The sequence below is a fragment of the Aedes aegypti genome, chromosome 3, assembly GCF_002204515.2.
Source record: "Aedes aegypti strain LVP_AGWG chromosome 3, AaegL5.0 Primary Assembly, whole genome shotgun sequence".
NCBI lineage: Eukaryota > Metazoa > Arthropoda > Insecta > Diptera > Culicidae > Aedes > Aedes aegypti.
Genome location: NC_035109.1, coordinates 125,670,061 through 125,684,839, shown reverse-complemented (window position 1 = coordinate 125,684,839; position 14,779 = coordinate 125,670,061). Strand labels below are relative to the sequence as shown.

Genomic DNA, 14,779 nt, shown 5'->3' with positions numbered 1-14,779 from the left:
GCTTTGCGACCCGGTTGGTTACTGCTGCGGGGTATGGAGGACTTGGCAGCTTTGTTAATAATGTCAGTGAGCTCTTGCAAATGGGCAGATTCGCGACCCCTAGATGAATTCCGGAAAGTTTGTTCGTAGTTATCCCAATCGGCTTTTTCATATAACCATCTTGGACGACGAGTGGTCGCCGGTGGAGCGACGTTGGTAGCAATGTGAATAGGGTAATGATCACTACCATGAAGGTCGGAGTCAACATTCCAATGGAATCGATTGGTACAGGACCGGCTAGCCGCAGCCAGGTCAATAGCCGATGCGGAGTTTCCTTTGAGAAAGGTATTTGATCCATTGTTGAGGACAATGAGATCGTGTTCTTCGAAGACATGTAGTAGAGAGGTTCCTCGATTATCAGTGCGTTGCCCGCCCCATATTGGATGGTGGGCATTCATGTCACCAACTAGCAGAACTGGATCTGGTGTTGCTTCAAGGAGTCTATGGAGCTGTTCTTGAAGATTTGGTTGGGCACCACAGGGAATATAGATGTTTACTACACTGATGTTGAATGGTCCATGGAGACGCACTCCAACGGCTGGAAGGTCGGTTTCGAGCCTAAGGACTTCAAAAGGAATTGAGGCTAAGACTCCGACTGCAACGGAATGTCTTAGGTTGGTACCTCGAAAGAGGGCCCAACGGTATTGGCCACGAAGAGATCGACTAAGCTGTTCGGTTGTGACCCTGTTCACTTCTTGCAGAGCTATGCACCATGGTGTAGTTGAACTTGTGAGAAGCTCCAGGTTCGCGAGGTTATTAAAAAAACCGTTGATATTCCACTGAAGTAAGATGTTGACTGGCTTTGGGAGTGCAGGCGTAGGATGATAGGTTTCGGAAATCGATGAGCCACGGCTACGATTGTACGAAGTTTGTCTGTAGGGTCTGCTGCCATAACGGTGCCTGGACTGCCGTTGGAACGATGCGACCTGATTTTCAGGTAAATGAATTGGTAGGGGATTCGTTGCGGGAGCAGCGAAAGACAGAGATCCATCGATGGAAGATGACGGTGAACTTTCCGCTGGGGGATTTGATACAATGGGATGGGGAATAGCGTGATGGGACTTACCGCCCGAGTTGAGGTGCTCGGGGTGCCCAGGAGTGCTGTTTCGAGGGTTGGTGTGAGCTGCATACGACTTGCTTCCCACGGAGTCCTTTGGGGTACGAGGATTACTCCCCTTTTGCGTCCCGACAATAACTAAGGCTTCACTTCCCTCGTCGTCCTGAGGGGAATAGGTTGGTTGACCTTTGTCCGTCCCTCCTTCAACTTCCCTCCGGCGCTGGAGGTGGTTCGCCAGTTCCGGTGTGGGAAGGACGTCCGCACTGTCGGGTCTCCAGCTACCAGGGGATATCGTTGGATTTTTCTTCGCATTAATTGCATCTTCGTCCATCGGGCACCGAAGTCGCTCCGGCCGTTCCGGTGGGGGCATGACTTCCGGTCTTCCGGTGCTCCGGCTACCCGAGGCACTGTTTCTGATTAGATTTTCGTTCGTCTCGCAGCTCGAACGCCGAGGTCGGTCCTGAGGTTCCGGTTGGGGTTTTACTTCCGGTCCAAAGGTGCCTCGACTGTCCGGTGCAAAGTTCGAAAAAGGCTTATCGTTGTTGGCGGTATTGCTGTTGTGTTCGGGCGTTGTACAGGGATCGGTCATCGTCTGAGTTATGTTTTTTGTGAGGAAAGCAATTAAGACTTTTTGACATGGCCGCTTCTAGGAAGTGACCGCCGCTGTTGTTTCGAAACGGTTTGTGCGTTTATAACTCTGTCGGGTGAGATGTCTCTTAAGGTTCGCTTGTTGGCAGAACCAGGAGATACCGCACGCAGTGGGGCTTTGGGTATATTTTCGCTCTGTACAGGGGTTTTAGGGGAGGGTCTGGGGGTACTGTTATGGCTGAGTAGGTTTTGATTAGGGCTGCTACTTGAGTTGGACGAGACATCAGAGTTTAGATCGTGAGAGGAATCATCGATTGCTATGGTTTTAGTGGCAGGGCTTTCTGGATTGGGGGTTACGTTGTTGAGAGGGTCGGTGTTAGATTTGTCCTTGATGTTGGTTGGAGTTGGGGAAGATTTTTCACTGGACTCCATGGTGCTATTTGGCAGAACTGCGGAGGCAGTAGGTGTGGATTTGGTTGCAGCGATCATTCTAGTTGGTAGTGTTGAGAGGGAAGCAGTGTTTGCTTGGAGAGGGGCAGGCAAATAAATCTGCTCATCGGAAGGAAGTTCAGACCGTGATTGTAGTTCAAGGATGTCCTTTTGCATTCTAAGATTACTTTCCCACATTTTTTTGACTGTATTTCCGAACATCCGCTCTTGTCTATCTAGGAAGAGCTTCATAAAAGTTGGCATATCGTCTCCAGTTTGGGAAGAAACATTTGGTACTGAGGTGGTGGCAGCAGTAGACGAGCGTTGCGCAAGCGCAGCTTCAAGCTGTTCTATGCGCTGATCCTTTTTTTCGATGGTAGCTATAAGAGAGTCGATTTTGCGGTGAAGACTGGCTAGATCATTTTGGTTGTTGAGACTGGTGAAACCGGGAACCGCTGTCATGTTGGCGTAAGAGCGCGTACCATGGGCCTCCTCATACTTCCGACGGGCAGCAGCATAGGATAAGTTGGAGTCTACACGTATGCGTTGAATATCGCCTTCCTTGATATACTCCGGACATGAACGATCGCCAACACCATGATCACTGGATTCGCATTTTTTACAATATTTTGCAGCTATGCACGGGTGTTCAGGTTCGAAAGCATGATTTTGTGCACATCTTCCACAGATGGGAGAGGAATTGCAACGAGATCGAGTATGACCGAAAGCCCAGCAAGAAAAACATTGCATGGGTGATGGGTAATAGGGGCGAGTACGACAACGAATAAAACCGAAGTCCAAGAATTCAGGTCGAACTGTTCCTCTGGTTGTGACAAAAAGAGTAGGGGTATTGATTTGTTTTCCGCCGGTCCTTCTGAGAATCCTCCGAATTTCTTTCACGCCTTGTTCCTGCATTTCTTCCAGAAGCACGTTAACATCCACGTTCACCACTTCACGGCAAGAAACAACACAGCGCGTTTGGTTAAAGCCTGGGTGCTCAATTACTTCTATGGGTGTTCCATCGTTGAGTTTTTTCATGTCGAGCAGCCTTTGGTAGAAGGTCAGTTGCCGAACCTTAAGGGCGTATGTTTTACCTCCTGATTCAGGAAAGGCTCCTTCAATCTTTCCGCCTGCTGATTTGTGTACAGATTTTCTTATCATGAAAGGGGCCTCTGGTAAAGGTCTCCCATCGATACCCTGAATGCGAAGGAAACGTAATTCCCCATAAAATCCATCCCGATCCATAAAACCAGGCAGAGTTGGCCCAGCGTGATAACTATCGCCCTGGTCTTGTGACAAAGGGGGGTAATCCCCCCAAGGAGGGCCCCCCAGACCCGTCGCCATCAAGGCGACCCCCAAGAAAAACCCGGATAAAGCCCCAGTAACTCACCGATGAATGTTCTGACGGCGTTCCCGTATGATCTTTCCTCGATGTAGGCGTTGAAGGCTTTTCTGGGATAAGCACAACACAACACAAGCTTGAAAGTTGGCGGAGATGTATTCTTTCAAACGCTTTTTCAACGGATTATTTTCTTTCGGAAAAAGTAGATTTTCACCACTTTACAAAATCACACTTTTCGAATCGTTTTGATACTTTTTCCCCTATCAGAGTGGCCCCTCTGGGGAAAGGCGCACCACGGCTTGAGAGTGAGCAAACTCTATCTATCCACGTCAAACTCACTGGTCTTCTTTCGTATTCCTCTTTGGGCGGTGGTTATGATGAGCCACCGATATGTAAAAACAACCTTTGTGCGAAAAGATACACACGCGCAATCTGTAAGTTCACTATCGGTCAAAGTTGAAGCAGTTTGCTATTTTTGCACTTTTTAAGCCACTATACCACACTGGCAGTGAATGATACGGCTACAGCTAGCCTGATTCTGTTACACACACCCCCTCCTCCCTAAGAAGCACTGGGATTGAGGGGGTATCGTTCGACCCAGAGGGTCGTTTTTCTATATGGAGAGGTCTCCTAGAGCCGGTCTATTTGAGACGGCTTGGTCTAGACACTTTCGCGGTAGTTTTCACACTCCCGACGTTACGCGTAACAAGTTATGTTTCTCAAGTAAAACACAACCGCTTTAAAATACGGAACCCCGTAGTAAAAATAAACACACGCACAAAAGTAATAGTTAATAAAAAACTATTAAAAGAATATCGACGCAATAAAATCGACCAGCGATAAACGAAAAACGTCCGCACGCAAGCGATGCTTGATGCTAACAAGGGTTTGCCAAATGCTTTTACTAACTAAAAATCATTGATTGGTTGAAGAGCAAAAATCAGTATCAATGCACATTGGACCGAATCGACAATTTAGCCGGAAATAAGTGTTATCTCTGTTCTCCTTGATTTTAGACGTTCGATGTCTTCAGAGAAGTTATTCGTAATTGAGTTTTACATCTTTTAAGGAAAAAGTTAAATAGGGTGGCCCATATTTAAGCTAAAATTTTGACTCAAACTTTTTCGTTTGATTAAATTTGTGGCTGCGCTCTTCTACAAACATTTAGAAAATATTATTTTGAACAACTTTGTCGAAGACACTTTTAATCTAACTCTTCATTTAAGCTAAGTAAATTGATTTTGAAAGTTTTAACATAGGGTGGACCCAAAAAATCAGTAATTTTGATCTAACTCTTTTGTTTTCAGTTTTACGTGAATGTGGTCTTCAGAAGAGTTGCAGAGGAAGTAAAGATACACAATTTTGCCAAACATCGCAAGTTTGCAATTCTTGTGATTTCGAAGTTATAAGCAAATTTAAGTGAAAAACTATGAAATCTTTAGATGCCCATAACTCATGGAGTTGGTACGATAAAATTTTTCTTTTAGTGGCATTCGAAAGGCCATACAATAGGCAACTTTTGCTGCAAAAACTGTGAGAACGTATTTTTTGTAAATTGAGAAAATTCACTTCAAAAATACACTTAAAAAACTCGAAATTCGCTTGTAACTCACAAGATTTTAAAGTTAACGGCGTGCTATCTTCAGGTAGGTCACCTTATATTTATTACTATAAAACATTAAGTTAGTATATCAGCAGTCGCTTTCATATACATGCTGTTGTAATCTTTGTATGGTATTATGATTTTATTATTATTTTATCAGTACTCAGTGGTATAATTCACGTATAATTCAAAATGTAAAATAATGCCAACGCAATATAAGAAACTTTAACTGTTTCGTCATTGTGACTGCTGTTATTGTGACTGAATTCATACAATAGTGTCCTGGGATACAGAACTGTGGAAATGGTGGAATAATCTAACACTATTGAAGAAGCCAAGGTAATCAAAAAGTGTGCAGGTTTGGAAAATTATTGATAGAATAAAAGTACAATTATATTGCTACTACTTGAATAATTTTGTATTAACTAAAAGTAAAATGTATTATAAGTTTTACATATTTTTGTTTCACATTTCTCTTAAAATTGGTGTATGGAAAAGTTATAGATCTAGTTAAATTCTACAACTTTGCTGAACACAGCACGCCGTTAACTTTAAAATCTTGTGAGTTACAAGCGAATTTCGAGTTTTTTAAGTATATTTTTGAAGTGAATTTTCTCAATTTACAAAATATACGTTCTCACAGTTTTTGCAGCAAAAGTTGCCTATTACATGGCCTTTCTAATGCCACTTAGAGAAAATTTTTATCGAACCAACTCCACGAGTTATGGGCATCTAAATATTTCATAGTTTTTCACTTAAATTTGATTATAACTTCAAAATCACAAGAATTGCAAACTTGCGATGTTCAGCAAAAATGTGTATCTTTACTTCCTCTACAACTCTTCTGAAAACCACATTCACGTAAAACTGAAAACAAAAAAGTTAGATCAAATTAACTGATTTTTTGGGTCCACCCTAAGTTAAAACTTTCAAAATCAATTTACTTAGCTCAAATGAAGAGTTAGATCAAAAGTGTCTTCGACAAAGTTCAAAATAATATTTTCTAAAAGTTTGCAGAAGAGCGCAGCCACAAATTTAATCAAACCAAAAAGTTTGAGTCAAAATTTTAGCTTAAATATGGGCCACCCTATTTAACTTTTTCCTTAAAAGATGCAAAACTCAATTACGAATAACTTCTCTGAAGACATCGAACGTCTAAAATCGACGAGAACAGAGATAACACTTTTTTCGGCTAAATTGTCTATTCGGTCCAATGTGCAATTATAGACTTATAGCTCTCAGTCACTAACTTTGAAAGTACTCTTAGAACACTGAACTAATAAACAGGCTTGGATCTACTGGAAATGTAACCTGAGTATGACTAAATATTTGAGTTTTAATGTTTTTGACTAAATAGTTTTTAATCGACAAAAATCACTGCATTGTAGACACTACATTATACTTTTTTACTTTACTACAGGAATCAAACCATTAAAACAAATAACACTTGTGAGGCTCTAGTCGACCACATCATATGGGAAGGTTAAAATGTGCACAATGACAAAATCATATTTTTTCTCGAACATCCAATTTCATTAAGATCAAATTTCGCCAAATATTTGTATATCCAATTTTGGTAATTTTTCCTGTAATGCGAAATATTTCTTATTCTTGATTTAAATATCTGTACGGTCACAATAATGCTCACCAGTTCAATCTTCCTCTACCTGTCATGTTCGATTGGTTCCGACAGTTCTATCCACTAGACTGTGAATAAAGTGACTGTATCCTAGATCCTCTCTTCCATCTGCCACGTATTTTACAATACTTAAAACAAGGACTCTCATATTTTCTTAGAAAGCCCCTTCCCCCCTTCCCCAATGCTGAGTATGATTTTTTTTCCTTGAGCAAAAAATTTCAAATGTAATAAATTAATTTTATTTTTATTATATTTCCAAATCTAGGGAAAGTGTACCAGTTATGGACATAGTGGTTCCCTATTTGGATATAAGCGAAATTCGGATAGCTTTTACATTTTTAATCTTTTTGAATGTTTTAACATCAAGATACATCCTATATCTTACTGCTAAAACACAAAAAAACTTTTCAAAATGTTGAGACATTCAAATTATCACGTATGGCGAAATTGGGACCACTATGGCCATAACTGGTACACCTACCCTATATGTTATTTTATGCCTAACTGATTTTAAGACAAACGTCTATTATGCTTAATGACTTTATGCATAATGTCCATTATGCCTAACATCCTTATGCCTAACGAATAGGGTATACTCAGGAAATACCTATATGGATTACTAACAAATATTCTGCGACAGTGACAGTGTTTTTGCATTTAAGGTCTACGAAGCCACTCATAGTGTTTTTAAAAGCTTTTTATGGGACTGATACAACATTCTATAGGGTGAGTGATCCATTAGTTGTGGGTGTTCCTATAGTTGCGGTAGTGATTGTACGACATTTCCCAGAATGAGGTTCCCCAGAATGACATTCCCCAGAACGCCATTCCCCAGAACGCCATTCCCCAGAATGGGACATTCCCCAGAATGGGACATTCCCCAGAAATCCATTCCCCAGAATGGAACATTCACCAGAAAAAAACAATAACAAGAGATTTTTGAACTGTTAAAATCCAGGTAAATGGTAAATAGTAAATAGTGAACACATTCAAACGAGGAAAACCAAATTATAGTTTTCATAAGTGAAACATTTTAGTTTTGTTTTTCTTTTAAACGACAGCCCTTCCGATTTGTTGCAGTCTTTCATTTATTAATTGGAAATCTTTTGACCAAAAATAAAAAAAATAATCAATTACAGCGCCACCTATGATCGGAAATGTAATTAGAACCGTTTAAGTGAATTTTCTATAATTTGACGATTTTCTCCTTACAAACTCGTTTAGCCTCTTCTTAGAGTTGATGGATTCTGTTAAAATTTTTACAGTAGTTTATTGTAGTCTGACTAATATGGGCCACCCTAGTGCATACAGACTACGATATTTTGTAGCTATTAAGTTTTGCTGTGAAAGGAAATTATCAAAAATAAGATAAATTTTCTAGTGCAATTGTAATTCATTAATCTACATAATTACGAAGACAAAAACCTAGGAAGAACAGCATATGTTCAAAAGAAGGAAGAATAAGCTATGAAAGAAAAAAAAAAAAAAACAAATTCCATCAATTTATGTTGTACATATGAAAAATAACACTAATATAAATCACCCTTTGCAAATACAATTTGAAAGAACAGCCAATTCTAAAAGAAGGAAGAATAACTATTAAAACAAAAGAAAATCCAATAGCTTGGGTTAAGTTTGATCATAAAACATAGTATGACATATGAAAGAGTAGCTTATTTAAACGGTTGTGCTACTTTTATCCGAAAGTCGATTCCCCGAATTTCATTTCCATGAACGCCAGTTTCCATAATGCCAGTGCCCCAAACACCCTGTTTCCCCGAATAGCCTAGTTCCCCGAAAAGTTTTAGCTCTTATAATTGTCATAACTTTATGTGTTTCAAGGTGGTGAACGAATCTGTCATCTGATATACACCCTTCTTTACTTGATTTGCGGTTCTTTCGAGTTTCACCATCATCGGCATTTTTGGCAAGATGTACTTACATATTTAGTCGAGGATAACCTTATTATCTATATTATCTTCTTCTATTAATTGCTTATCATTCTCTCTAGTTCAGCACCCAGTCCCTTAAGACTATTCTCGCACCTGTTTGTACTGCATCACTTTTTGGGGAAACAAGTCATTCGGGAAAATGTGTCATTCGGTGAGCTGGTATTCGGGGAAATGATATTCAGCGAAACAACAGTAACACAATCATGTTAAGCAGATGTAAAAAATTTAAACAGTATATTCCTCTTATGATTTTGGTTGGTGAACTACATACTCATTTATACTGAATTTTCAAACCCCCTCCTTCCCCCTTCTTTCGAAATTTGTCGGTACAAACGTTTTGAAATTTGTATGGGTCGTAGTGTTTGGCCAAACCATACACCCTAGGGTGCGGCTTATTTTTCAAAAGTTCTTAAAACCAAAAATTCGAGCGCTCTACTGAATTCAAATCACATTAAAAGAGAAACTTCAAAATCTGAGCCAAAAATATTAACATTTAGAGGTGGCGCAAGCGTCTTGAAGGTGAATTTTCAGGTTATAAAATATGGCCTTCAGTGAAGTAAACATAACTTTGTTATTTTTCAACCGATTTTGAAACTTTCAGCATCAATACCTTCAAAATTATATTTATGAAAACATTGTAGAACACCAAATTTGTCTAAAATTAAAACAAGTTTAAGTTAAAAGTAATTTATTCCAATTTTTTTCCAAATTTCATTTAAAAAAATAATTTTTGTTTGACCATAACTTCATAAATACTGAATCGATTCCGAATCTTTTTACATATTTTTGAAGCAAATTGTTATTTTCAAACTGTTCATACAACACATTTTTTTAAAAATGGTTTTGACTTAGTTATTTAACAAAAACTATCCAAAAACATGATTTTTTAATGAAATTATCAAATTTCTTTGGATTATTTAAGTTTTTTCGCTGGAAATTGATTTTTTTTCTATTAAACTTCAATTTATAAAACATCTTGCCTTTATTACAAGTTGAATAGTGCACATATTTTTTCACATTTGCAAACATATTTTTGTTTCAATATTATTTAAAAATTATTGCGAAGTACTTCTCGAAGGTTTAACAAATGAGAAAAACCAGTTTCAGCTTTAGAGATAATATTTAACTGGCAAAAATTAGAAAAAAGTGGCATTTTTCGTTAAAAAACATTTTCTGTGCAGTTTTTGCTTAATAACTTGGTCAAGATATTGTGATGTATGACAGGTTTGAAAACAATTAAATTAGCTTCAAAAGCATGTAAAAAGATTTGGAATTGGTTGAGTAATTATGAAGTTATGGTCAAACATAGTTGAAATGTTTAGTAAAATTTGGAAAAATTAGGAACAAATTACTTTAAATTTAATCAAATCATTGGTCCATGGACCAATGCACGAGTTCACTAATTTGACGCTTGAGAGGTGCCAGATTCACTCGTTACCATGGTTACGTATAAAATACGGCACCGCTTAAACGTCAAATAGTGAACACGTGCATTGGTTCATAGTGGAGGTATGGACCATGGACCAATGCACGACTTCACTTTTTGACATTTGAGCAGTGCCGTGTTATTTACGTGACCATGACAACGAATGAATTCGGCACCGCTCAAACGTCAAATTAGTGAACTCGTGCATTGGTCCATTGCACTAGTTCACTAATTTGACGTTTAAGTGGTGCTATATTCACTAGTTACCCTGGCTACGTAGATAACACGGCACCGCTCAAACGTCAACGAGTGAACTCGTGCATTGGTCCATTATTTTACGCTGTCATGACGTTGGTTACTGCGATGAATTTATTTTCCTCATTAATTATATGGGCATTACTTCCCGTACAACAATAATATGTACATGTTTCGTGCTTTTTTGAATTTTTATCGGTTAAATGAAGTTGAATCGTGCTTAGTATCTACACTATTGGAACATTTGCCATAGATACATAATATTTTAAGAACAAATCTAGAGAAACACAAGGAGTTTATAACTGGAAGTTTAATCGATTGATCATCACTATCAAGTAATCGATCAATCATGTTTTCAACCTAAACGAATGTTTGATTCTCAAGATTCGTGCTCCAGGAAATTCGAGGTGTGCCTTCGATCATACTTAACCTTAAGTATCCCATAAGCACTTTCATGCTTCTAAATTCAAAACTTTGCTCAAATTGAAATCACGATGTTACCACAGAGCTAAAGAAGGCCCCAATATGTTTCATAATTCTTACTTTACTATTTTTCTATGACTAAGACAGCGGTAAGACTTGCATAGCTATCCGTAGAGTTTACATTATTTGGCACCATCATGGTGGTAACACCTACTTTTTAATTATCCCAATTTGACTGCCTCTAAAATGGTTTAGTCAGCCAATCAGCCAGTCGACCATAGCCCAATTCAATGGTATATAATAGTGTGAGGTAATCTATTATTGTTTTGTGTATATGTGTCCGAAGCGTATATGGAAATTTCATACGTAATCATTGACTGATTTTATCAAGCGGCCACGGTGTTAACAAAGGTATTGAAAATTGTAGCTCATTTTATTATTGGCTCATTGATTTCAATTAGCTAATGAATAAGTGATCGTAGTGACATTTGAGAGACTATGTTTAACAATGTATTTATTGCATGTATACTTATTTGGATGAAAGGTAAGAAGCATTTTACTGTCATTGTGAATACTAATGAACCCAAAATGGATACGTCCAAAGGTTTGTTGAACAAATTTAGTAATTTCACTGTATTTTCTATAAAGCGAATACGTTTTGAGTAATTGGATTTAGATACAGCTCCTAGCTGAACTAGCTGTAGGGTTTCTCTAATACGGGTAATTCAGTTTCTTTAATTCTCTGATACGGTATATAATCCAGGTTGGTAATACTGGTGATATGGCGAATACCAATACACCTACCCTGGCAGAGTAAAATAAAAAAAATAAAAATGGAGCACCCTGCGTTTCACAGGCTACGCGAGATCAGAATCAGTGACTCAAATCTCAAAAAGACAAATAATCCAGTTTCAAGCGATTGGCCAGCTACCTACTGCTGTACTTTCACACGACAAACATGTGAATGGTGAGCGGGGTTAATCAACTGTTAATAGCTCCATACGGTTTCCCGCCCACGCTCTATCATTGTCAGTAACTTTTGTTCATCGTTGACCTATTCTGCTGACCATTTAGTTGTACGAATTGATACAAATTTGCCCAAAATCCCACACCACCATCCAGTCTACCATTCTTGAAGGGGAAAAACCTTGAGGCTAAATGGCTAGTATTCGCTTTGGTAGCCATGATTGTTTTGAACTGGCATTTACAAGTTAATAAAAATCAGTTCTGAGTATCGATATACAGTTGTAACATTAGTGCTAATGCGAGTCTCACAACATACTAATTAATAATTGAATAAAATGTATATTCAAAAAGTGTAATTGTCTTTTTGTTATTATTTTATTTTTTTTGTTTAGATTGATTTGTTTAATAGCTACCTCATTTTGCATATAATAATGAAAAGCTTAGTGGTATTATATTTACTTCAAACATTTTTTTGTTCTTGACAATTCGAGATATGGCTTCAGCTTATCTTCACTTTAATGTATAAAATCCACGGGTTGATGTACCCCAACAGATTGCAAAATCACGAAAAGTGACAAACGACAAATATGCAACATTGTGGACATTTGTCCACATAAATTGTAGAGGTAATCATCCAAAAGTGGAGAAAATGGTGATCAAGAAGCGTGTGCGCGGTAAAATAGCAGTAGGCAATAATAATGAGCTTGCACAGGCCGCCGCCGGACTGAATGAGTTTTCGAACTCATTCAAACCAACGCTGGTGCGAAGACATTATGTAAATTTGATTGTCTAAGAGAAACGCCACCATACGATGTGCGAATACGGGGTCTAGGTGCATTTCGAGCCCATTCATCTTGGGTAAATCTCTATGGAAAACAGCGCGGAGACGTCATATCAAATATGTTGAATTGCTGCGGAGGAAAGTTTTTTCACGTTGCGTGTGATGAGAATCTCAGTGGTTGTGATGACGGTTTGCCAATCAACCTCACACGAGTTAATTGGGCTCATTTGCATGCGTTGCACATTGAACTTGGCATAATTGTTGGCTTATGGTTGTTGTGCACGCATTAGAAGTGAATAAATACCATGAGGTTTATTGAGATTGTTTGTATCCAGAAACATACTCGAATATAAAAAATTCAGATTCTAAAAACGACCATTGCATTGGTTTTTACTTGCGGGAATTGTCTCGCAAAGTCAAAAAGTTTTGTCATTGGTGAGTTTAATGCAAAACATCGTTCATGGAATAATTCGCAAAGCAATTCCAACGGCAGAATTTTATTTGATGAGTGTTTTTCAAGATATTTATCAATATCCTAATAGCCCTACTTGTTTTTCCTCTTCTAGAAACCTTCCTACGATTGATTTGGTCTTAACCAACTCTAGTCACCTTTGTAGCTAACTGGTTACACACGATTTTGATTCTGATCATATCCCTGTTACAGCATATTTTCTTGGCAAATGAAAAATTCCTAGGTTGTACATATGCTATTATGTATATAATGTATATGCTATAATGCTACATGCTATAATGTACATGCTATACCCAGTTGTTATAATGCTATAACAATGTGTTAGGATAAATATAGTTCACCTCTCGATGAATCAAACTTGAACTTGCAAAGTACTCAAACAGTTGACGAGCCTCTCCATTCATCGTCTCAAAACCAAAAGTGAAAGGACAGACTCATTCCATTACGTAGTCCGATATGTCCGAACGTTTTCTCGAGTGAGCCACTACAATACACCACCCGAACGGTACAGGTCAAGGTTGAGCCGACATTTATATGTTTGTACTTTTTGATGACTGTGATCGTCATCTTCGCTTAGGACCAAACCCGACAACCACAGTTACAACCGAACAAAAAAGATAAATATATCATTCGCATACCAGGTACCATACGCGTTTGATCTACATATTCACGCCGGTTCGAAACCGGTTAGTTAATTAAATAGTAATTTATTCACCACTACCATAGACTGAGCCTTTTTATCCATGGCCCAACTTTGTCAAACGTCAGCAAAAATGTAGCGAAAGGAACCACACACAGGCTCTCGTTTCAAACGGTGCAAATCCAATTGAGACCTGTAAATTGACGGTTGTTCGTTTGTAATATATGAAGCTATTATCGATTGGCTGGCGCGTGTGGCGAACAATTTCCACCTACAGTATTGGTCACTAGATTTGCAACTTTTTCGATTTACCACCTAACTTTCGTGGGTTAGATCTGAGTTATTTATGGACCGATTTGAATCAAATATTAACAATTCTTCAAACACAATTTGAATTATGGGGCCTTCCTAAGCCGAGTGGTTAGAGTCCGCGGCTACCAAGTAAAGTCATGCTGAAAGTTTCTGGGTTCGATTCCCGGTCGGTCCAGGCTCTTTTCGTAATGGAAATTTCCTTGACTCCCCTGGGCATAGAGTATCATTGTAACTGCCACACGATATACGAATGCGAAAATGGCAACTTTGGCAAAGAAAGCTCTCAGTTAATAACTGTGGAAATGCTCATTGAATATTAAGCTGAGAAGCAGGCTCTACCCTAGTTAGGACATAATGCCAAGAAGCAGAAAATTTAAATTTTAACATATAGGTTTTTGAGTGATTTTTTTTTAATCACTAGTGCAAAAACAAAGACGGTTATAGAGTGATTTTTTTCGACAGATTTGAATAATTTACATAACCAAAACAATGAAGGAATAGCTTCATGATATCTTCACAGAGTTGTAGAATTAGATAAGATGAACAAATTTGCTTTAAAAACTTCTTTCAAATCGATGTGTAAATAACAGAATTTTGTATGAAAAAAAGAAAAAGTTACAATTGTATCATCCAAGACTGTATATAATGACTGAGCCTCGGAAAGGCGCTGAGGTCATGCCTAACGAGAATAGGTTCGCAACGGATTATACAATTTCCGTGTGGTTTTGCTGCCATAAAGACCCAATATTGGCACCCATCAGAGTGATCTGGCTCGAGTTTTGCTCGAGAAGTAATCGATTGCTTCCTTAAATTGAATAATTCTGGCTAATTTGGAAATTGTTTTGTTCAGATAAA

At 38.3% G+C, this 14,779-nt stretch overlaps 1 protein-coding gene across 5 annotated transcripts in view; it reads right to left on the bottom strand.

The window, feature by feature from the left end:
• The window catches only part of LOC5575776, a 123,312-nt gene that overhangs the window by 26,612 nt on the left and 81,921 nt on the right, over positions 1 to 14,779 (bottom strand). The window lies entirely within an intron of this gene.